Source organism: Cyanistes caeruleus, chromosome 1 (assembly GCF_971803275.1).
Source record: "Cyanistes caeruleus chromosome 1, bCyaCae1.hap1.1, whole genome shotgun sequence".
NCBI lineage: Eukaryota > Metazoa > Chordata > Aves > Passeriformes > Paridae > Cyanistes > Cyanistes caeruleus.
In genome coordinates, this window is record NC_141701.1 from 7,879,474 (window position 1) to 7,902,468 (window position 22,995).

Genomic DNA, 22,995 nt, shown 5'->3' on the forward strand with positions numbered 1-22,995 from the left:
ATTAAATGAGAGGGAGCACCAGAAAGGCTCCTTGTGCTGCTGAGATCCATTTTATTTTGGAATCATCCTCCACAGGGCAGCCTAAGTGAGAGCAGAGGTGGTGATTAGCGGCACTGTGTCTGTTTGGAGAAGCTTGCAGGCATGACTGAGCATGAATTGCCTGATTATGAGTGGGTGGAACTGCACTCAAAGGGCCTGAGCGGGCAGAGCTGAGGTAGCAATGATTAGCTGCCACAAAAGGTGAGTTATTGTCCCCTGGGATGCTAAAGATATACTGTACTTAATAGTTCACTGGCCAAATGCATTCCAATGGTTGATATTGTCGCAGCCGGAAACATTCATTCACATAATTAGTTTACTTTTCCAGTTTAAGCCAAATGGAAAATCCCTCTGTACAGCACTCTTAAGCTGGCTGCTGGGCCAGTGTTGATCAGCAAAGTCCTTTTGACTTTGCAAAGTTGCCTGGGTTTCCCCAGAAGGACGTGAGGTCATTTAATCACCTATTTTATCACAATGCCTTATCACAGCCATTACAGGGTCGCTCTGGGATTTTCTCTGGATAATCTGACCCCAAGATTAGTAACAGCAGCCCCTGAAATCAATGGAAAATTAACCTTTGTGTGACAGGATTGTCACCTGTCCATGATCTTAATTCCAGGTGTGTGACAGGGATGAGAGGAGATGACTCATCCCTTGTCAAAAATCCTCTGTGTCACAGATTTGCAGTTATACCTTCCTCCAGAGGAACCTCAGCTACTTACTCCTAATAAATTATCTTCAGGTGACTTCCTTTCCCTTCTCTGGGAGTCATGAATATTTGACTTAACAAATTAATCTTTTCACTTTCTTTCATAGGAAGACAGATACCTTTATACATGGAGTGCCTGAAACAGGATAAAAAAAAGACCACAAAGGGAAGAATCTGATTTTTGAGTAACTCTGCTCATTGCACGGGTTAGGCCAGGCCCTCAACTGCACCAGAGCAACACCATTTAAATCAGCAAATGTACTTCATCTCTCTCCGTTATCCTCCTTTGCAAACACCAACAGTGTCAGGGCTGGGGAGGATCCACCAAGGTCCTCAACATCAGCATAACCACATCATCAAACTTTGCATAATTTATCAATTTGTGAAGACTCAGAAGGGCCTTACTCTTCAGGCCCCCCCTACTCAGCAGGCCCAGCAAGGTCTGGTGCCTTCTAGTGACTGTTCCACAAGGGCAGCGTTTGGATTTGGATTGGTGCTCAAGACCATGGCTCTAGGGTGAGAGGACCCTGATATGCATTTTTGATGTGAATATTGTGCTCCATCACCTCCATGGCAAGGGAGTATAACAGCAGCCAGGATGCTGACAGCATTTTGTGCTGCATTATTCTGTCTGTTCATTTGTTTGAGTCTTTTTTGTTAGGCCTTCAGCAGAAAGGCTGGGTTCTGGAAAGGGCTGTTTGGGTGCTCATAGTCCTCCTTTTGTGGCATTCCATCCTGTGAAGAGCCCAGGAAGTACAGGCAGTACTTAAATTTCCACACAACACTTCCAGTCACCCCCAGAGGCTGATTCTGCTGTGATACTCATCTGTCTCGAGCCTTGTCCTTCTGCTCACTTGTGTTTGCTTTTGCATGCTTTGCTCCTGACCTATTCAATGCATTACTGAGCCCTGCAATTATTTTTCCATTCATTTTCTCCTTTCCTGACTCATTTAGCAAGCAAATACTTCTTGACCTCTTGTGCATTGAGACGCACCATCTAGCCCAGTGTGGTGGAAAGTGGGAATCTGCTGCCTTTGGAAAACCTGCAAGCTGGTAGCAGGGAAGAGTTTTCCCCTGGATATGTTGCTCCAGTTCCACTCCAGAGCTTGCTCATGCAAGGAAGTAATTTTTGGCCTGCATTTGTGCAAGAAGAACAAAACAGCCGGCTCATTTTCTGTCTCCAGGCAGATTTACCAAAGATTATAGGAAGAGGATGGGCCTGGGGGCTTTCTGGCTGGGAATGCAACAGACCATGGGACAAACAAGCACATTCGCACAGTCAGGTGGCTGCTGTGTCCAAAGCAGCCCAAAACTGCTGAGTGCCTCAGCCTACCTGATGGTCCTCCTGCACCAAACTGCCTCATAGCTGGGTCTAGCCCCACACTGTAAACCCAAGGGGCTGCTCTCCCTAAGGGTTTCACTGCTGCATTGCTTTTTCTCTGCATTTTTTATGAATTTTTGAGACAGCTATAGTAGTGAGAGATTTGTGCAAACAGGAGTGCACTGCATGTCCCGAGTGCCTAGGATGAAACAGCGTGCTCAAAGCCTCCATGCTGAGCTGCCAGTGTCCTCAAAAGCATATCTTATCCCCACTGGCTCTCTGGGACTTTAAGGTGGCTGCTCTCATCACAGGGAAACCAGCCTGCCTTTTTTCCCAGCATTTCTAGTGCAGAACAACATGTTCTGTTGTCCTTCTGCAGCTGAAGGGGAAGGAGTTGGGGGAGATGAAGCGATGTGGCTCCTGTGATGCTCTTTTGCCATTCCCTTTTGTGTCATGCTTTTGGTTTAGTTGGAAAGACGGGGCAGGGATGCTGGCCTTATGTGATGAAAAGCAATTTTGCTATCAGGTAACAAAAACTGCTACCCAAAAGGAAGATTGGAAGAATGGTGAAAGATTGGAGTGTTGTTTCCAGAAATTGAAAGGGGGCATGTGCCAAGAGCTATCATAAAGTGAGTCCTTGCTGTCAGAGAGATGGTCTGTCTGGTAACACATCAATCTTTTCCTAAGATATTGAGGTTCACTTGAGCAAAAGGAAGGGCCCCGAAATATTCCCCTAAAATGACAGCACAAACCAGAAGAAACAGCCAATTAATTCATCAGTCTCAATATTTATTTTGAGGTAAGTCTCACACAGAGATGGTGGGTGGTGCAGAGCTCCCTTTCTCCATGGCTGTGGGGAGATTTCATCTGCCTGTAGGATCCTGATGGGGTACAAGGATGGTGGGTAGTATGGAGATCCTTTCACCCATGGCTGTGAAGAACTTCCAGCTGCCTGTAGGACCATGATGGAATACAAAGGCAGTGGGTGGTGTGGAGTCCCTTATGTTAACAGCTGTGGAGAGCTTCCAGCAGCCTACAGGACTGTAATGGGATGCAGACCAGGGATAAGTGTGTTCCCTTACCTTTAGGTCAAGGTTCTTGTAGAAAGTTCCTTGTAGAAAGTCTTACACTCTCTGGATGGTAGAGGAAGGAGAGGGTGGGTGTGTGCTATGCACTGGTTATGTCCCTGTCTGGGGATTTAGTTGTCAGAAACAGGAACATCAAAGAATGGAGCAGCCCCACCTCCAGCAGCCTCTGCCTCCATGACTGAGGCTCTCCCAGCCTCAGGCCAAGGCTGTCCAGCCCACACCTCCCTGATGGTCAGGAGATGTCCAAGCCCAACCATGTCACCAGCCCACTGCAGTGAGGGCCAGCACCAGAACCCTGACAACGTTCTGCCTGCTGTGACTCACCACCAGGGATCTGCCTGGAGAGAAAAGATGTGTTTGCCATGACTGGAGGGGGCTCCCAGCTCCCTGTAAGACTGAAGGGACCAAAACAGGGTATAGGCTGGGGTCATCACCAACACACCCTGCCACTGCAAGTGTTCTGTCTGCAGTGACACATCACCAGGGCTGGTGCCTGTAATTAGCACTGTATCACTGTGACATGGCTATTATCTTCCACCATTCAGCCGAGAAGAAACAATTAAATAATAAAAATACATAAATAAATTAATAAAAATAGATAAACAACCTCTGGCAAGATTGTGGTGGAAAATTAGGCAGTTGTAGCAGCTATTTAAAGAACAGCACTTCAGAAAATGTTTAAAAAATAATTAAAAGCAGCAAGTCCTACTCATTGCTCAAGTGTCAAGAATTGTGTGGTATTTGCTGCTGAGATTTGTGGGTTTGAAGACTAAATTCTTGAAAAATGCTTGTCAAGTTGACTGAAGGCAACATTTCATGCTTTTAGAATTAAAGACATGTCCAGTGCAAAAAGATGCATCCACAAGTGGCTGAGGGTGCTGAGCACAGATCAGAATCAACTACAAGACTCACATCTTTCTTTCCCTGAAACAAACCAAAGAATTTTGCCAGAAAATGTCCCGTGTTATGCACTTCAGCTCGACACTAGAATAAAATTCAAGAATTAGTTCCCTTCTGCTTGATTCATTGCAGGCTGCTACATACAGTCTCTTTAATTGACAGGACCAGAGGCACTGAGCACAAACTAAAATGCATCAGGTTCCCTCTGAACATCAGGAAACACTTTTTACTGAGACTGAGAACTGGCACAGGTCACCCAGGGAGGTTGTGGAGTTTCTAACCTCGGAAGTATTCAAAAGCCAGCTGGACATGGTCCTGGGCAAGTAGCTCCTGCTTGAGCTCAGGAGATGGACCAAATAACCTCCAGAGGTCCTGTCCAGGTTCAGCCCTTCTGTAAGTCTGTGGTTCAGACACCAGCCACACCAGTAATTGACTGATCCAGTTTGTGTGATGCCACAGCTCATGGGCTCACAATGAGCAGTCAGGGATGACATCCTCTGTGTGCAAACCCTGGCCTTCCTTCAGAGACCACCAGAAGAACAGGTAATTTACAACTATCAGTTTTCCAGGCAGTGGACCTGTTAGCTGGGCAATCTACATCTGGGAGAAATTAAGATCCCAAAAGACTCACTGGTCCAAAGTACTCTGGACTTAACCCAAGGAAGTTGTCTCAGGCAGCTCATCTGCTGCCTGCAGTAGCCATGTTGCCCCTGAGGAAAACAAGTGTTTTCTAGACATGCATAAAGCTTCTGGGATGAGAAGCAGGCTGAGCAGCTCTCAGCAGTTCATTATCCATTTCTGTGTCTGTGTGAAAGGTGCTGATGTGTTGTAATCCCCCAGCATTTTCCACCCTCTCTGCTTTCAGTCCTTGCAGATAAGTGGTTGCACAGGGTGCAAAGCAGTGATGACTCCAGCCTGCAGTGTTTCCAGATGGGAAGAGCAGCACTGGCACTGGAGAGCCCTCCTGAGAGCTCCTGCCTGCTTTGGAGATTCTAGGACTTCATGGATGTCAGCTGAGCTCCAGAGAAACATGTGGACTTTGTGATGCTCTTCTGAACCCAGTACAGGTTCTGAACTATTTAAGGTTTTTGTTCACTTGTCATTTCTCATTTCCTCCTTTTAAAGAAATCTTCATTGCTTTATTAAGATACTGTTTAAATCTCTTGGTGACTAAACTATGTATGAAAATGAGTGAGCACGCCTTGGCCAGGTTTACATGCTGCAGAAGGTGTGGCAGTTTAGAGATGACAAGTCAAAACTAAATAAACGCTAGCTGCATGGTTTTTTTCACCTTTTTTCTCTATAAAGAATCCTTTGGAAATCCAGCACAGCTGGCACTTGAGTAAGGGGCTATTTGGCTCCCTTTTTAGCTGCTCCATCATGAAATGTAGTGACAGTCAGACAAGTAATTGTATAAAAATGGCACCTAGGTACCGAAAGTAGGTGTTTTCTGTGGGCCTCCTGAGGAATGTGTGCTGAGTTTAACAATCAATTGGGTTTTTCCTCCCTCTCTCATTCCTGTGTGCTGGGATGTGCTAACCATGTTGTGCTCAGATGTCCTGCCTCTCCCATTGCAGTGCCAGCTAATGTCTGATTCCAGAAGCTTTGCAGTTGGCAATGTTTTAATAAGCAGAAAGAGCACAGCTTGATTCTCAGGTAACAGGCTGAGCTAGCTGTGCTGGCAGTCAGAGCAAAAAACATGGTATTGACTTGAAGACTGAGTGAATTTGGAATAGAAATTGCGGAGGAGGAATAAATGTGGCATACCAGGATGTCACTTTTACACTTTCCAGATGATAACTGCACTCTAAAGTGGAGATTCTCTGACAGTGACGTCCTCTTTCAAGCATCCAACATCTATGCCTGTACTTGGTCCTCCTGCAAACCCCCTCTTTTCCCTGCATTGTCTGACTCACTGTGTATTCTTCACAAAACACAGTCACAGGCTCTGTTTATGAGAGTTATTCAAGCTTGTTTCCAAGTTAGAATTCATGTTTTATGAGGAGGTGGATAGGTGAGGAGGAGAGAAGTTTCCAATCGGGCAAGGGCATTGGAAAGCACTCACTGGGAATAAAAGTTGCAGGCTGAGTAGCACATCTCTGACTGTGTTGCATAAAAAAGTGCCTGGGAACTCATTTCTTGCCTCTCACTGCAATATCTTTCAGGTAATCCATGAAATCAACACCTGAGAGTAGTTTATTTCATCACTGCCTGCTACACCATTGACCAGGATATTTATTCCTAGGAAATTAGTATATCACCTGGGATCTCAATTGCCTGAGATATTTGGGATGTCACCACGTGGTATCATAAAGGGTACTGATGCTTCTGGAGGGCAAAGCCACATCTGGGTGTGTGTCCTGGTACAGAAAGGAAAGGGGAAAAAAGACTAGAAGTACATAGTGTCCTTCTGGTGGCAGGATCAGTGCTTCATGGAAGACCCTCTGGCAGCTGAAATACCTAATTTATTTCCAGGAAAGGGTGAAAAAGGGGATTAAAAGCAAGAAATCAGACTTTTTACTTTTCTGGGAGAGAGAGAGGCAGTTTGATAATAAGCTGCTTTCCTGTCAGCAGCTCAGGGTGATGTACTTCCAAGAGCCAGGCCCCTTGGGACAACACCCTTGGCAAGTGTGGCCAACCCTCCAAAAATCCTGTTAAGAGATTGTGTGAAAGGGAATGTCTGTGAGTGAATGATGCCAAAGCCTCCTTCGGAGGGCAGGGAGCTGGCCCTGCAGGGGGGGATGTTTCACAAACTGCCTTGCACCAGGATGCTTCCACCCTCAGGAGAAAGAAGCTCCACTGTGCCCACCTCAGCTGCTTCCAGAGGCAGCTTCTCCCTTCCTGAACCCCAAAGATGTGTCAAAACCTGTGTGTCTAGAAAACATCAAATCATAATTTTATCAGGCCACATTTGGTACCAAGGATCAAAATCAGGCCTATGTAAAAATCTTTAGTAATATCAGGGAAAAGTCAAGAACATAGAGAAAGCAGACATTTATTTGCCTCTAAAAGGTTTATTTACAGCCTGAATGTAATATTCTTGGAGAACCCAAATAAGGAAACAATTATAAAGAAAGCTCAAAATATCACACTCCACTCTTCAGGCCTTGTGTAATGTAAATGGAATAAAAAGTTCCTAATGGAAAAAAGGTAAATGAGTTATTTTTAAAATTTATTTTAATGGTGACTGTGTTATTAATAATGTATTTAGAGAGTTATTTTCAGCTATGTCCCAGGATCCAGTGAAATAATTGCATGCTCCAGGACAGGAGCAAAAGGATGAGGGACTACATATATCTTAGTGACCAGTTCTATAAATAAGCTGCTAAAAATTAGTAACCATTGTCATAGCTGGCTCAAGAGAGACTTGTTAACTAATTATAGATCAAGCTGTGCATTAAAATTAAAGCCATTTACAAGATATTACAGTAAATGTAATGTTCCCAAGAGATTTTAGATGGAACAGTCTTGGAACCTCAAGTGGCTGTGTAACCTCTGCAGCTTGATCAGTGCAAAAAACAAGTTTTCAAACATTATTTGAATGTCATGGAGGGACTAGATAGAAATGCTACTGAGGATGGGTCATTCCTTGAATTTCCTGACCTGAAGACCCTATAGAAGAAGTACTGATGACAACACAAATTGCCTGGGTAGGCTACTCAGATATTGGCAGGTTTCTGGCCATTGCTGTCTGGTTCTGTGTTTTACAATGGGAGCATGATGGGATCTCAGACCATGATTAGCAGCCTTGCCACGATATAAAACACACAGAATAATGCACAGGCATTCTGGCCCTCAAAGCTGTATTTCAGGAATGTGAAGTTTGTTTCCTGATTTAATGCTGCCACAGTCAAGAAGATTTGGCACATTACATAGGCCTAATAAAAATATCTCATGAGTATTTTAAAAATGTGTGTAACCTGAGAAAGAGAAGAAAATATTTTGGCAAATAAAGCATACTTTCATGTAAATCACAGATAGAATTTCCAGGAATTTATCTTGGGACGGAATCTGAGGGCTTAGTGACTGGCAAAGGTTGCAGCTCAGAAAATGCACCCAGAGAATCTTTATCACCTTGAGCTGCAGCTTGATCACCAAAAATACAAAAAAAAAAAAAAATACAAAAAAAAGAAAAATGCAATACACAGTGCAACTTGAACATCAAAAGGACCAAGCAGGCTGCCAGAGAGGAGTGGGATACTTCCACCTGCTTGATGTCTTTGCTCTGACTAAAATATTATTAATATTTTAGTATATTGACTGCTGCTTACTTTTCTGGAGCAACACCTTTAAAAAGCAAGCTGTGGATACAGAGATGTACCTGGATGATGGCTGGTTGAGATCAACTACAGGAGACAGCACTGTAAAAAAAAGACAAAAATCTAAATTGAAGCTAAGCATTCCCTTTTTTTTTTTTTTTTAATTTGGATAAAATTTTCCATTTGCCAATACAGAACAGAGCATCTGATTGCAAAGAAGATGGTAACTGGACTGCAGCATTCAATTAAAACTAATATGCATCACTAGATAGTTCTAATGTGCCTGGAAACTATTTTGATCCAAGGCTAATTGGTTTATTGTACGCATTTACAGGTACAAAAGAAAACAAAAATTGTGACTGAGCTAAAATTCAGCTCATTATTTTCTATTGTGGCATTAATTATTGACCAGATTCTTCAGTTACTGAACAATTTCAATCTGCCATGAGCAGTAGTCATTCTTCTGAACAATGTGTTGGAAGCTGGTCTATGAGAGATGAAACCTTAAAATGTAGAGTAATAGCACAGCCCAGTGGTTTGTCAAAGAATAAACCACCACTTAGGGATCTACTGATCTGGGCAATTGAATATATTTTATCAAAAAGTCTGTGAAAAGTTAAGATGGAAAATTATTCTAGGGTCAGAGGGAAGTAAATTCTTTCTTCTAATCCATTTTCTTTATCCAAAATCATTCTGATAAACTGCTTTCAGCTTTGCTGGGTACAAAACACACTGTCACATTCATGTCATTTTATTAGAATTTTCTACTACTGTTATTCAAGACTATATTTGGAATAATAATTTCATTTAGAACAATTCATGCTCTAAATTATGCTATTTTTATAATTATATTGTTGCAAAGAATTATTCTTTGTCTCATTATTCCCTTACATACTTGCTTGGATCTGCTTTTATTTTCATGTACGATTTGCATATATCCAAGGAGTCATCTAAAATCTGTTGATACTGGCTTATGTGTTCCCATTTATTCTAGAAAATAGTTGCTGTCTGGCAAAAAATACACCACCACCACCACAACCCCCAGACTGGTCTTGGACTAGAGGAAAGGGGTTGGATGTTGTGGCTGCACGGGCAGCAGGAGGGGTTTGGGCTGGGGTTAGAGTTGTGTCAGGGCTGGGGAGGGACCCTACGGCAGAATTTTCAGCTGGGCAAGGCAGGAGGGTGGTGGGCTGGGATGATGTTGTGTGCCCATTTCCCATGCCAGGAAGAGGGGATGTGTTTAGGGATGCCCTGGGACACGGGCCATGGAAGGACTCGCTAGTTCCTCGTGACCATTGCCTGTCTGGGCTATGAGAGAAGGGTCCAAGCAGGGCTGTTGGACACCTGAGAATGGAGCTCGTGCATGTTAATACATGGGTGAGACAAATACCTGTCCAAGTCATCAGGAAATAAAAAGGAAAGTGCTATGCCTTAGTATGCCTCCTCTAATAAAACAGAAATACCTTAATTTATGAATTTATGAATTTAGGAAGCATTGCTCTTTCTCCTGGGATAAGTGATGACCTCCACAGGCAACACAGCTTGTCACAAAACCTGCACAGAGTCCAGATCTGGACTATGGATATGCCACATGGGAGGGAGGTTTTGGGAACTCTTATGGTCAAGAAAAACTTTTGAAAGGAAAAAAAGATCATGTAGTGTTCACAGAAGATAAAAAAAAAATGACACAGAAGCGACAAATGAAAAACAAAGAACAAAGGCTTTGAGGTATGCCTCTTGAAGCAGAGTTGGGACAAAGAGCCTGTGTTGGTAGTGTAGCAAGCATGGGTCCCCAGAACACAGATTTCTTTCTATTTACTAGAGGAAACAATCCACCTGTCCTAGATAATTCCCTAACTTAATTCTACCAGAAGATGCTACAGATAAGAGGTGACCTTGCACACTGAGTTTGTTAAACAAAGTATAGCAGACATGGCCAAGTCCTGCACACCACAAGTCTCTGAATCTAAACTTTAGCACTGTGTGTGGTTCAAATACATCAAATCAAGTTTCTATCATTGCTAGTCCCATGGGTAGCAATGAATGGGATTAAATAAAATTACTAATACAGCTATAAAGAAAAAAAAAAAATAAAGACACAGAGATAAACGTAATATGCTGGCATTTTGACCAGCAAAAAACTAAAGGTGCACCTCACTAACAAAGTCCCCAGGGATTTAAGGATTCATGGAGACAGACACAGACAAAGGTAAAGCTCAGCATCACTCTGGGCTGTAGGTGCTGATGACTGCAAGCAGTGCTGGTTTCACAAGACATAGCCTGAGCTCCACATGGCGCTGTAACTCTGGAATTATCACCTCTAGGTTGTGGTATGGTGCCAGCAGAGTCTCAGCTGGCCATGCATATGCATAGCAGTGACCCAGAAGCTGGAGAAATATTGTTCCCAGTAGCCCTGCTCAGGTACAACCAGGTGGCAAACATTTCCTTCTCCTTTCCAAGAGTTATGGATGTCCTTTCATCAACACCCTAAATCACCCTGATATTTTTTTCTGTTTATTGGCTGTGGGATATTGGCACACAGCTCTGCCATATTTAATTACCGGTTCCACTGGCATTGTCTTTTCTATCCCTGTTGAATCTAGTGTTTCTGAGAGGAGCTTGTACATGACATTCTCCTCAAAAATGAAAAACATGTGAAATTCTTTTCATCCAAAATCCCAAGTGATTCACCTAAGCATTCACATTCCAGCTCATAACTGTTCTTGATGGAAGACAGGATAAAATACCAGTATATTTTTTCTGTGTAGAAATACTATGGAATTTCTATAACACCATCCCTTATCGGAGTCTTCTGATAGAAAAAGGAAATATGCAGAATATTTTTTCTTATTGCTTATGCATTGTTCTGCTACTGTAGGCTATTTCCATTCCCTTCTTTATTACAAATTCATTCCAAGTTGTCACTAAATCATTGCCATATGTTGCCCTTTGTTTTGCGAGGACTGTTACCTGAAGGTCTTATTTTACAGAGTATTTTACAGAGTATTATCAGTTCTGTGCTTCTCCTGCCTGATCTTAGCATTTTCCGGAGTTTCTTGAAGAATGTCATGATTTCCAATGGCAAGCATGTGATCCTGGAAGTTGCAGATCCCAGAAGAGTTTTCTACTCGGGAAAAAGGGCAGGATGTCCTTCAAATTACAGTTCAGCTTTTCAGAGACCTAATTGCAATCCTTCTTTTTTTGTTCCTTTTCCTTTTACCTGGTCACTTATCACTGGAAGGAAGAATGTTTTGTTCTACTCCTTGTCTCATCCCTCATGAACTCTGTCTTTTCCATGCGTATATTACCTTCGATTTTTGCCTTCCTCTCACAGTAACTGAATTTATACAATTTAGGGCTTGTAATGGTTTCAAGCAGATAAAGTATGTCATTCAGGAATGGCTCGGACTGTGCTTGATGTGTTTGCCTTCCACACTCAGAAGGTGAAAAGTTTCAATAAAATTATGTCCTTTTTGTCTAATTTCCTGCTTTGACTTGGTCTTTTCACTCTCCTTGAAAGCAGAGTGAGTAAGTACTCGGGGACTATGTAATTCACTTATAATTGAAACAATAGACCATAAAGGCTCCTTGAGAGCAATTACATCTATCGAGCCAATGAGTCAGTTGTGCATTTGCGCTAAGTCCAAGCAGTAAAACATATTTATGATTTTTTTTTAATGAAAGTTACTGCTCACTTAGTCTTTGGAGGCAGCACAATGCATCATGAGACAGGGAGGCTTAAATGTGAATCTTCATGAGCAGTGTGCATGGCTTGCCATGAAAAAGTGCAGTATGCTTTGTCTGGGCATGCTGCACCCAACCAAAGAATTAGTATGTGTCTGATTAAATGTGGTCTGAAACATAATGGTTAATCTAAGAAAAGTGAAGTAAAAACTAAAGCAAATTTGAGAGCATGGTGCTCAAGGCTAGATAGTGAGAAGAGGATAAACTGTATTCTACTAAAATTAGAAATGCCTCAATTCCTTTGTTTGCTTTTATCTTCAACCACAACCTAGGCTGACTCTGCTGACAAGCCTAGTTGAGGTCAGGAAAAAGCAATTACACTGCACTAAGCCACCCATCCAAGGGGGATTCTGGGCAAATCAAATCCTGTGCAAGACATTGGATTATAAATGAAGGAGTCTGGGATCAGCTACTAAGTGTTTCAGAAACATGGTTGTGTGTATGATGCTGGGATCCAGCCATGCCTGGGCCCTGTAACACTCTGTGATCTTGGGCATGTCACTCAGTGGGATGCCAGCACCCAAACAATGGTCTCCACAAAAGGGAGAGCAAAGTGCTCTTTACCTTTTCCTTCTGTCTTTTTTTGGTGATCAGTAGGGTACCTGCTCCTCCATTAGGCAGCACAGAGATGGTGAAGTCCATGAGGGCTCTGCACAAGTCTAGCAGCCCAACCCAGCCACAAAATGTAGGAATTCATAGAATCATTAAAGGCTGGAAAAGACCTCTAAGATCATTGAGCCCATCCCTTAACAAAGCACCACTGTGCTCACTCCTAAACCTAAACCCCCAAATGCCACATCCACATGGTTTTCCAACACTTCCAGGGATGGTGATTTCATCACTTCCCTCTGCAGCCTGTTTCAGTGCCTGAACCACCCTTTCAGTGAAGAAATTTTTCCTAATATCTAATCTAAACCACCTGTTATGATTCAATTATGAGAAATGCTTCTGCCTGAGTTAAGGTGCAAATGAGACCATATGCCAAGTCAATAGTACGGATTTTCAGATTTTATTTAACAGTAAATTTAATGTAGAGAGATAGAAACAATAGGATGGGGAGGGCAAGAGGAAGAGAGTGAGAGATAGAGAGGTTAAGCAAAAGATCTCACCACCATGTGGATTCCTGCATCCTCCCACTGGTCCTTCTTCTTCACCCTGGTCCTCGCTGGTGGATGTCCCAGAGTCTTTCTTCTGGAGGTACCACTTTTATACAGTCCAAGTCCTGGGTATTCATGGAGTGTAGATGCCATTCCCATAATCCCAGATGGCATGTGCATAAGCACTTGCTTCCTTTCCCACAGTTTGCCATGGTGGGAAGTTTTGTCTGGATGCTAACCAAACCTCTACCTCCGTTAGGCCTGGATTAACTCCTTCCTTCCGTGGGGTCTGTGCTTATCTCAGGTTCCATTGTGGTGGCTAATCCTATGGGGACAGTGCTTTGAGACACATAACTGCATTAAATCCTCACACCACCCTGGCCACTTCCTCCAGTCCTGTCACCTGGGAGAAGAGACCTCCACATCTCCACAGCCTCCCCTCAGGTAGTCGTAGAGAGAGTAGTTCATCCTCCCTGTATGAGACAAAGAAAAAACACATTTAGGGCCTCACCGAGTTGGAGCCTGGCAGCATTGTGGTCTCATCAGTCTGGAGGTCCAATTAAACAACTAATTAAACAAGGTGGTTCCATGGAATGCCTATGGATTAGTGTGGAAAGAGCTTTGCCCCAACACGGCCTCACTAATTCCAGCACCCAAGCCAACAGCCAAGGTCTTCAGTGCCACGTAAGCAGAGCAGCACATTCAGAGGCTGCTGAGATACCTCTGCTGCACCTCTACAGCGTGCCTTTGCAAGAAATATGTGCTTTATGTGCTTTATGTGATGAGGCTTGTTCCCTGCTCCGCAGATATGCTCTTTTCCATGGAGAGTGTTTCAGCTCCCTCTTAAAAGTGAGCTCGCATTAAAGTGCTTCTCACCACGGAGATAATTGAGCACATGTACAGCATCTATCACAATAAAAACCAAGTCTCAGACAGATACTAGGATGCTATCAAAGACAAAAAAACAATAAATAAGAATTCATAAGGCTTTCAGCCCAATGCTTTCTGCCACCACTCAATCCATTAAAAAAAAAAAAAAACAGCAAGTGTTTGTACAGCACCTAATTCTAGAGAGTATACAGGCACCACTGCAACACAAACAGAACTTACAGCTATTACTACTAAAAATAATTAATAAACCTATCATTTGTAGGTTCTTCTCTCTTTTTAAAAACTGCCTCTCTTTTTTGCTTTTTGGAACCTTTCATATTTTTCTACTTGAAAAATTATCAAGTCATTAAAAAGAAAATTGAATTTTTTTATAACAGATACCAAGTAACAGCAAATGTTCACATCCAGGTTATAAAAATGAGGTTTATAATGGCAATACTTATAGATCATTCCTGTTACCACATCAGCAGGGCATCACTACAACATAGTGCTCCACAAAAATGACATATGGAGCAGCACTGAAAATAGCAAGAAATTTCTTAGTATGTCTGATTTTTTTTACTGTTAATTCAATGAGCCACCAGCCCTGGTTTTCTTAGTTTGTGTTTTTCACCCAGTTAGATTGTTTGGGGATTTTTCAGAGATGCAGAGGTTACGAGAAAATAGGGGTTCTTTTATAAGCACCATTTTAGTTTTGATATTTCCCCTGAATTGTGAGAGAGAAAATACTATTTAAATATCACTTTTATAATACTGATAAAAGAGAGAAGAGAAATTATACCTTTTCTTTCATGAGGTCAGATAATCTTTAGGGAATACATAGGCTTTTTACAACCTTTTAGAGTTTCTTTTTACTTCTTCACAAAGCAGCAGCAAATTCTTGAAAGGACCAGCTGCAACTTCAGCTTCTTGGAAAAAGGGATGGAGGTTCTTAGCAGCTGATCGGAGTCAGGCCAGGTTCTGTACTTACAGTGACATTTATTTAAAACAGATTAATGGGTTTGTGCTGACAGACCTAATGCTCAGGAAGAAAACCACCTGTCAGCAAGCTGGGCACGTCATCCAAACCCACGTGCCAGGTGGTCAAACTGATTGGCACCAGCTTCTGAATCCTCCAGGACTTTGCTTCTATGAGCATTCCTGGCATGAGCATCCCTGGCTTCTCCAAGCTTCAGCACACTTTTCTGTACTGCCTGACCCAGGCATTCCCAGAAAGTTTATGAGTTTTTTGGCTACGACACAGATACATTGGCTTTTTTAAAATAATTTTAAAAAATCATTAGAGTTGAAAATTTCCCAATTTAGAATTTGCACAAGGGCCCTCCTTTAGTTTCTGAATTGCACAAAGCTTAAGGTATCTCATAGAGGTTTTGGATAATTGCCTCAAGGAGTGCAAATTCCTCCCTCTCTGCTCCTGATAAGCTCCAGGCATTAATAAGACAAAGTGTACAAAGCAGCTTGGCTGCAAGAGAAGAGCACAATGCAATAAAATACAGCTCATCCACATCCATATGGGAAGGAAATAATTATCATAAAGTTTTTAGATGAGACAAACCTTGGGTGCTTTGCCATGGGTAGGAGTTTTGTACTAGCTGAGCTGATGTTGACACCTGCTTTTCAATGCCTGGCACGATGAAAATATATCTCTGAAATCTGCCAGTGTGGTGCATCTGTGCCTGCCTGTGTCCGTCTCAGCAGTGGCACACACACCCAGAGCACACAGCATGCTGTGACAGAGCGAGCTGCGATTGGGACAGCCGATGCACAGCTTAAAGCCACCTGCAAGATGCCACAAACGAAAAGAAAAGGTCATATTTCCTTCTCTTCAGGGCTAAACAAAGCTCATGTAGGGAAGGTGGTGTTCCTGCTGAACACAGCCCCAGGTCTACTCTCCTGCGGGGCAAGGTGGAAACAAACATAGGAAGGTGCAAATTGAGGCAGTTCAGAAAATAGCAATGTTTGTTTTGACAACACCTGACTTCCTGGGCATTAGCTGGTAGGGTTTTCCTTGGCTTTAAAACCATAGTTTCAACACTTACCATGCCCAAAGTGTGCCAGCAAATTAATGCAGTTTCAGGGGTGGGGGAGAACAGCTAATCAATGTAGGAGGGTGGAGGAGCTGAGAGATCTTAAGAAAGAAGATTCTGAAGGAAGAAATTGCTGCCCTTCCTTCTGAATATTGTTGTGATTGCTCTCTTGCTCTTCCCAAGTGACATTTTACATGGATAGATAGATAGATAGATAGGCTGAGGTGGGGGATGGTTTTAAACTAAAAGAGGAGAGAATCAGATTAGGTGCCAGAAGGAAATTGTTTCTTGTGAGGGTGGTGAGGCACTGGAACAGGTTGCTCTGAGAGACTTTGGATGCCCCATGTCTGTAAGCATTCAAGGCTAGGATGAGTGAGCCTTTAAGCAATCTGATCAAGTGGAAGGTGTCCCTGACCATGGTGGGGGGCTTGGAACTAGGTGATCTTTAAGGTCCCTCCCAACTCAAACTTTTCTGTGCTTCTACAATTCTCACACATTCTTCACGCTTATTGAAGAAAGATGCTCAAAAATATCACCCAGAAATAGGCAAACCCTGAAAATACAATATATCTACCAAAGGAGGTCTAGAATTAATGAGAGAGAGGCTGTGCATTTACTTCCTACTGACATTTCCTTAGGACGGGGAAATCCTAAATTTCCTTAGGATGCATCCTTAGGATGCAGTTTGAGCTGCAGCTGTCCTTCAGGCCTTCTCCTGCTTCTCCTGCACTGTCTCTGCCTTGATAAGCTGCTTTGTGATCGTGAGCATTCCTGAGAGAAACTGCTACTGACCTGGCTGCTGCTGCCTGAGAGTGTAGGACTACAGAGAGAACACTGCTTTTCTGTTCTCTCACCCTGTCTGATCCCCTTGGCCAGAGGACGTGGATCTGGCCAGCTTCCAGAGAATGAATGTGGTGATAAAGAAAAGCAGAAGGACTTGGGAAGACAAAGATACACTGTTACACTGGGCACCAGCAAGGAAGGTAATGTCATTACTGTGATGCTGGCCTACAATACTCAAGGGCAACATAGTGCAACCTCAACCATGAAGTCACAGTTTATCCCAACTCTTGGAAATGACTGAATATTCACTCAAAAAACAAAACCAAAACAAAAAAAAAAAAGTCCTTTGTAATAGTACCAAGTGGGGGGAAAAAAAAAAGTAGCAATTCTTACTTCAAAAACATTATCAATGTGAACTCAATGGAAAGTTGAAGAATATCCTAAGGGATAGGAACAGAGAAGTGAGAACAGAAAAAGCAGAGCCACATCCTGTTTGTTGCCACTGAAAATGTCTCCTGCCATTCTCTGGAGGTGAAAGGACACAGGGGAATGGGGAGGCTCCTTTCCCAGGAACCACAGTGCAGAAGGGGAACTCAAATCACACCATCTCCTCACTCACAGGTGACTGAAAGATACTGACACCCTCCACAGCTGTCTGCTGATCCCATCCTGGGTCATCCCTTCCCAGTAAACATCTCCCCACCCTCCTCATTGCTAATTATTTCCTAATGTCCAAGCAAGGTTGCTCTTAGTGTGCAACAAATGCCTCTTTAGTCTAGTTTAGTGGGAATGAACAGTGGTTATCCCCTTTGCAGTACTGCTCCCTGTTGGATTCCTGTTTCCACATCCACATTTCTATGCTGTTTCCATTAAACCAACAGCCCCTGCTTTGGTCACCCTTCCTCCATAGGGTCACACTGTACAAATCTCTGAGCTCTGCTGTGGCTCTGCTGAGCTCTACCCTGTGCACACAGGTGTCTGTGTGCACATAAACACTCCCTGCTTCCCAAAGTATGTGTGCCCAAAACAGGAACACTCCAGGAAAGGTCTTGCCCCTGCTAAATAGAGTGGAATAATGGCCTTTATCTCTTACATGTGACATACACGAGAATGGCTCAACAGCATCTTATCTGCTGGCTTATATTCAGCCCCTGCTCTAATACAGACAGCCCTGTATTCTATTTTTTTTAATATACTGGGGCACAGACTAATATTGATCATTTTGGATTTTTATTGATTCTGCTTTTCTTTCAAAGGCAAAACATTCTGAACTTGCTTTATTGAACTTTGGTTTATCAGTTCTAGGCTATTTCTCAAAGTTATCATGATTACTTGAATTCTAACATTCTTCCAAACCCTTGCATCTACTCCCAGAACATTATCTTACGGAAATTGTGTCTGAGTAAGCTCTGTATCACCAGGAGACTTGGCAACAAGAACATCCAACCATTCTGGTGCTGGGACAGACCTGTCAGCCCCAAATGACTTTGCTGGTGTGACGTGAGTAATTTATAATTTCTCCTTAAGCACGACCTTTTGAGGCAGCTGCACTCTCCACCTTACAGTGATTTCTTCAGGTGCAGGATATTCCTCCTTGCCAGACATTTTAGCTCTGCCTTCCTCCATCCAGTTCCTCATCACAGAAAGTGGCCTTGGGGATCTGACATGTGCTGATGTGGGGTATTCACCTGGGTTTAGCAGATCCCATCTAGGCCAGTTCCCTTTGCCTGTCCGAGAGGACATTTCCACAGTGCTGTGGCAAGATTTTTTAGAAGAGCCAAGGCAAAACTGCTTTGCCTTTACCCACTGGGCTAAAGAACTACACTGGATTCGTGGGATATGCTTTACTCTTAACAGCTCCAGGTTGGCAGCTTCTCATAGGGATGGAGCAAATAATTAATTTTGTTACAAGTATCTTTAAAAATATCAGACCTGCAATGTTTGATTTACATTTGTGGATCCTCCTCTCCCGTGTTTTTTAAATACATAATTTATTTTAATATAAATTACCAGACTTGTCATGCAGGTTACACCCACACAAACAGATGGGAAAATGCAGGGGAAGTTCCTGGGCACTGGGACTGAATGCTCCTTATCTTACACTGTGAGATGTTGTTATTTCAGCCAGTTAGTGTCTTCCCAAAGAATTCCTGAACACCATGCAAGAACTGGTGCAGTCTGCATGAGCCCATCCTGTTTTGAATGGTAAAAATTTAAAAATATAGCTATAGCCAGCTATGCAAATCAGCCCAGAGCAAGATAATGGCCCCACTGTTGCTTATTTTGTGGCTTTTTCCAATTTTGTTTATTTTTGAAATTTTGTCTTACTGATCACTGTAGAAAAAAAAACAATTTTACGAATATTTTCAGATATCTGAAATAATTAACCAAGTAGGTAAATTAAGGAATATGATCCACTTTTTATAAAATAAAGGGACTTTGGCAAAATGGCAGATGCCAAAAACTTTTGTCTGTTTAAAATATCCCCATCAGCAGCTGTCTGACACCATAAGAGTGTCATGCATCACCCTTCAGGACTGCATCTCAGTTGCTGGGGAATCACTCCCTCTGTTCTCCATCCATTTTGTCCTTAGCATTTGAGGTTTTTCAGAAGAAATTTTGGATGGGGTAGAGCTTTCCATAGTCATTAATTTCCAGCCAGTCTCTGGAGCTACATAAAGCAAGGTTTCTAATAATGTTTCAAATTAATTTTTGGGTAATAGCAGTGCATGGCATTCTGCAAGGAATGCTGAAGGTTGGTGGAGGTCCATTCATCAAAACTTGATGGGAACCACGGCCTCCATGGTGTACACAGATGTTGTTCTGGTCTAGGGAAACATTAGAGAGAATAGTTAACACACAAAGACAAAAGATATATCACAGTAAAATATTTCTAGCCATATAATTAAAAAGAGAGGAGAGTAAAAGCATATCTATTCTGCAGAGAGAGTGGAGAAATAACTTAAGATAATCTAATTACAGTCTGAAGCAAGAAAGAACTTTTTTTCCACAGTTTTCAGTTAGATGGATTACCCTCTGTTGTGGAGCAGACTCAGAAGTGAGCAGAGAATATAATGATCTCCAGCAAAGTCCTTCTGGTAGGACAGCCAAGGTGTGACAAGGGCAAGGTTTGACACCCTACGATGGCACTAGAGCAGAGCCAAAGCCACAGTGCTGACCCATTTATGAATGGTCTTCATTCAATCCCCAATCACCTCAGAGTGAGCACATCAGAACACAAAAAGAGAGCTGATGACGAAGGGTTTGTTTTTATTAGAAGACAAATTAGAACAATCAATTTTTAAAATACAGAAAATTGGATGTTCTGGGTGAGAAACTTCAGTATTAAAGTTTTTGTAAGGAAGTTTACCTCCATATGCCCTCCACTTATGAAAGTCCATGAAAACTTCTCAAGGGCAGATCTTGCTCCAGCAGTCTCAGCAATGAGCTAAGGGGCAATTCCAGTGGGAGCTGGCCTGGTCAGCCTGGAGCTTTGGCAGGGTTTGGCCACATCCAGGGGCAGGCCATGGGGCTGCAGGGTGGAGGGGCCAGGGCTCCCTGTGTGGGACACAGCTGATCCCAGTTGGCTCCAATGACCCCCCCACAGGGCACATCAGAGCCCTTGGCCAAGAAGGGGTGTCCAGATGATGCTCTTACTCATCAGGTCCTGTGGCAGGATGTCCTGCAAGGAGTAGGGAGTTGGACTCTAAGATCCTTATGGGTCCTTTTCAAATTGAGATGTTCTATGATTCTGTGACCATAACCCTCATTTTCACCCAGGGCAACCCTTCAGGCCTGTTTTTCTCTGACAGAGCTAAGTCTGGGACCATCTGAGAGCTACTGGGACATCCTTCAGCTACAGCAAGTTGGGAGCAGTAAAGACAGTGCAAACACTCTCAGCCCTGGCAGACAGGGTAAGAAGAAGAGCAATGGCCACAAAAGCCACCATGGAAAATTCACGTTGGACAAAATGACAACCTTTTTCACTTGGAGGGTGATGAAGTCCAGGCCCAGGTTTCCACAGAGAGGTTGTGGATTTGCTGTTCCTGGGGATCTTTAAAGGTCAAATCCATGGCTTATCCCAGCAGGTGCTAGTACAATACCTGCTTTGAATGAGTGGTTGGATCAGAGACCTCTGGAAGTCTCTTCTGACCAGCACTTCAATGACTGTGATTATAACAGCTGTAAAACAAAAATGTGGTGGACTAGTTTTGAAAAGTAAGAAAAGTAATATAACTCAGGAAGAATATTTGCAGCCGTGGCAAAAGAACTCCCATGCTTAGAATAAGCAGTCTGAAGGTTAAATCCTCCTGAGGAAAAACTGCAATAAAGATAAAGGTGGTATAAAGAAAGTTGGTGAGATCATAAAGTTAGATTACTTTGGGGGGTAACACTTCCTTTACTTTCAACATTTATATTGCTTTGTTCTGATTCTTAGGGAAGAAAAAAAAAAAGAAAAAAGTGTTGTGCTGTCTTTTCAAGGGAAGCACAGCAGGCAAGACTCCTTGCAGGAAAAGTATAGCTGGGCAACAATTGTTGTGTTCCTGCCATTGCTGGAGACTGGTGGAACTGGGATCCCTCTCAGAGCTGCAGAAGTGCTGTGTGGCAGAACCTCACCCCCATGTATTATAAGCATTCAGGCTCGGATGCAGGTGGAGGATCCAAAAGCAGAAGATGAGAGCTGCCATCTCACACATAGATGTCACATCTCATGCAAAGGGCTTCCACACTACTGGGAATGAGGAGAAAGGGGATTCACAGCCTTCCTGGAGGGAAGTTAACTCCAGCCAGAGGATCTGCGTGGTCCTGCTCTCCTGAGGGAAATGGCTGAGTCTGGAAGCTCATGGACCCTCAAGTACTCCACTGGGAGGGGCAGAAATGGCCTGTAAGGGACTATGACTGAAACATGCTATGGATTCTGTACGTGTGGAATGTCCGGCAAGGCTGAAAGCGGGACTCTGAAACCTCTGGAGTGCAGCTGTGGTCACAAGCAAACACTTCTGTCCCTCCAGCCTCTCTGAAAAACTGTGCTAACGTCTGACTGAATGAATTCAGAAAAGAAAGTTCATTGTGGACTAGGTGAAAGGAAAGGAAGGTCTTTTTGAAGGACCATGGGAATGGAGGGCCTATTTTATAATATCCTGTTTCATAAGAAGCCTTGTTTAGTCTGGCAAAAGAGTGGCTGCAAGAAAACATGACTTCTTTCTAAAAATACAAGGAGAGAAACACTGGGGAAAACTATTTAAGTGAAAAGCCAATTCTGGTGAAGAAACAGGTGGTATAAAATGTTTCAGAAAAAAAAAATAAATTAGTGCAGAATTGTAACCAACTGAACAGGGAGGTCTAATTACTGCATTGTGTTGAGAGTGGGAGACATCCAAACTACTTTTGTGACAAAATTTGACAGGTTTGAACCTGCTCATGAGGCTACTGATAACAGCAGACAGCGAGACTCAGGAGTTGTTCTGCCTCTGGCCCTGCAGGGCCGGTGTGTCAAAGGGCAGAGATGCTGTGACCCCCATGCTGTTCTGCCATCAGGGCAGAATTACACTGCTCTTTAAATTGCTTTGATAAACACAGCCTAAATGTCTTCCTTTGCTTTTACAGATTTCTTGTTAATCTCAACACTTTGTCCTGCTGGTGTCCTGGGGTGATACCGTAGTCCAGCCAAAGGACCAACGCCTTCTTCTACTCTTTACCTTCTGTTTTTTTCAGTGTTGTCTGACATTGCCTCTCAAGAAGCATGCTATTCCCTCTTCTCCTTTATCTCCATGTTCTCCAATTCATCTGATTTTTCCTCCTTATATTTTCTTCTGCCCTGTGCTACACCTGCTTGATCTTCTGTATCATCATGGATCTCTGATTTCAATTCCTAGCTCTTCTTCCACCGTTGCCACCGCTTGTCTCCCACATCTTTCTGAAGGTGGGTTGATATTTGCTACTTCTTACTTCCAACTGATAATACATGGGAATCTGCACCTCACAGATTCCATGTGGAGTGTGTGCCTAACAGGAGTATCATATGAAGCAGAACATAAATTAAACCGGAGCAGATGTACATTGACATAAAGTGTGGCTTGAGGGACTACAACTGCTCATTTCTATGAATGGACCATCTGCCACTCCAGGAGATTGCA

General features: G+C 43.0%; 1 long non-coding RNA gene across 1 annotated transcript in view; it reads left to right on the top strand.

Annotated features, from left to right (window-relative positions):
* LOC111925155 (uncharacterized) overlaps positions 1–8,158 on the top strand; it is a 69,544-nt gene extending 61,386 nt beyond the window's left edge. The window contains exon 2 of the long non-coding RNA XR_015283596.1: positions 4,923–8,158. This is a non-coding gene — a long non-coding RNA (uncharacterized LOC111925155). The remainder of the gene's footprint in view (positions 1–4,922) is intronic.
* The last annotated feature ends 14,837 nt before the right edge of the window (positions 8,159–22,995 follow it).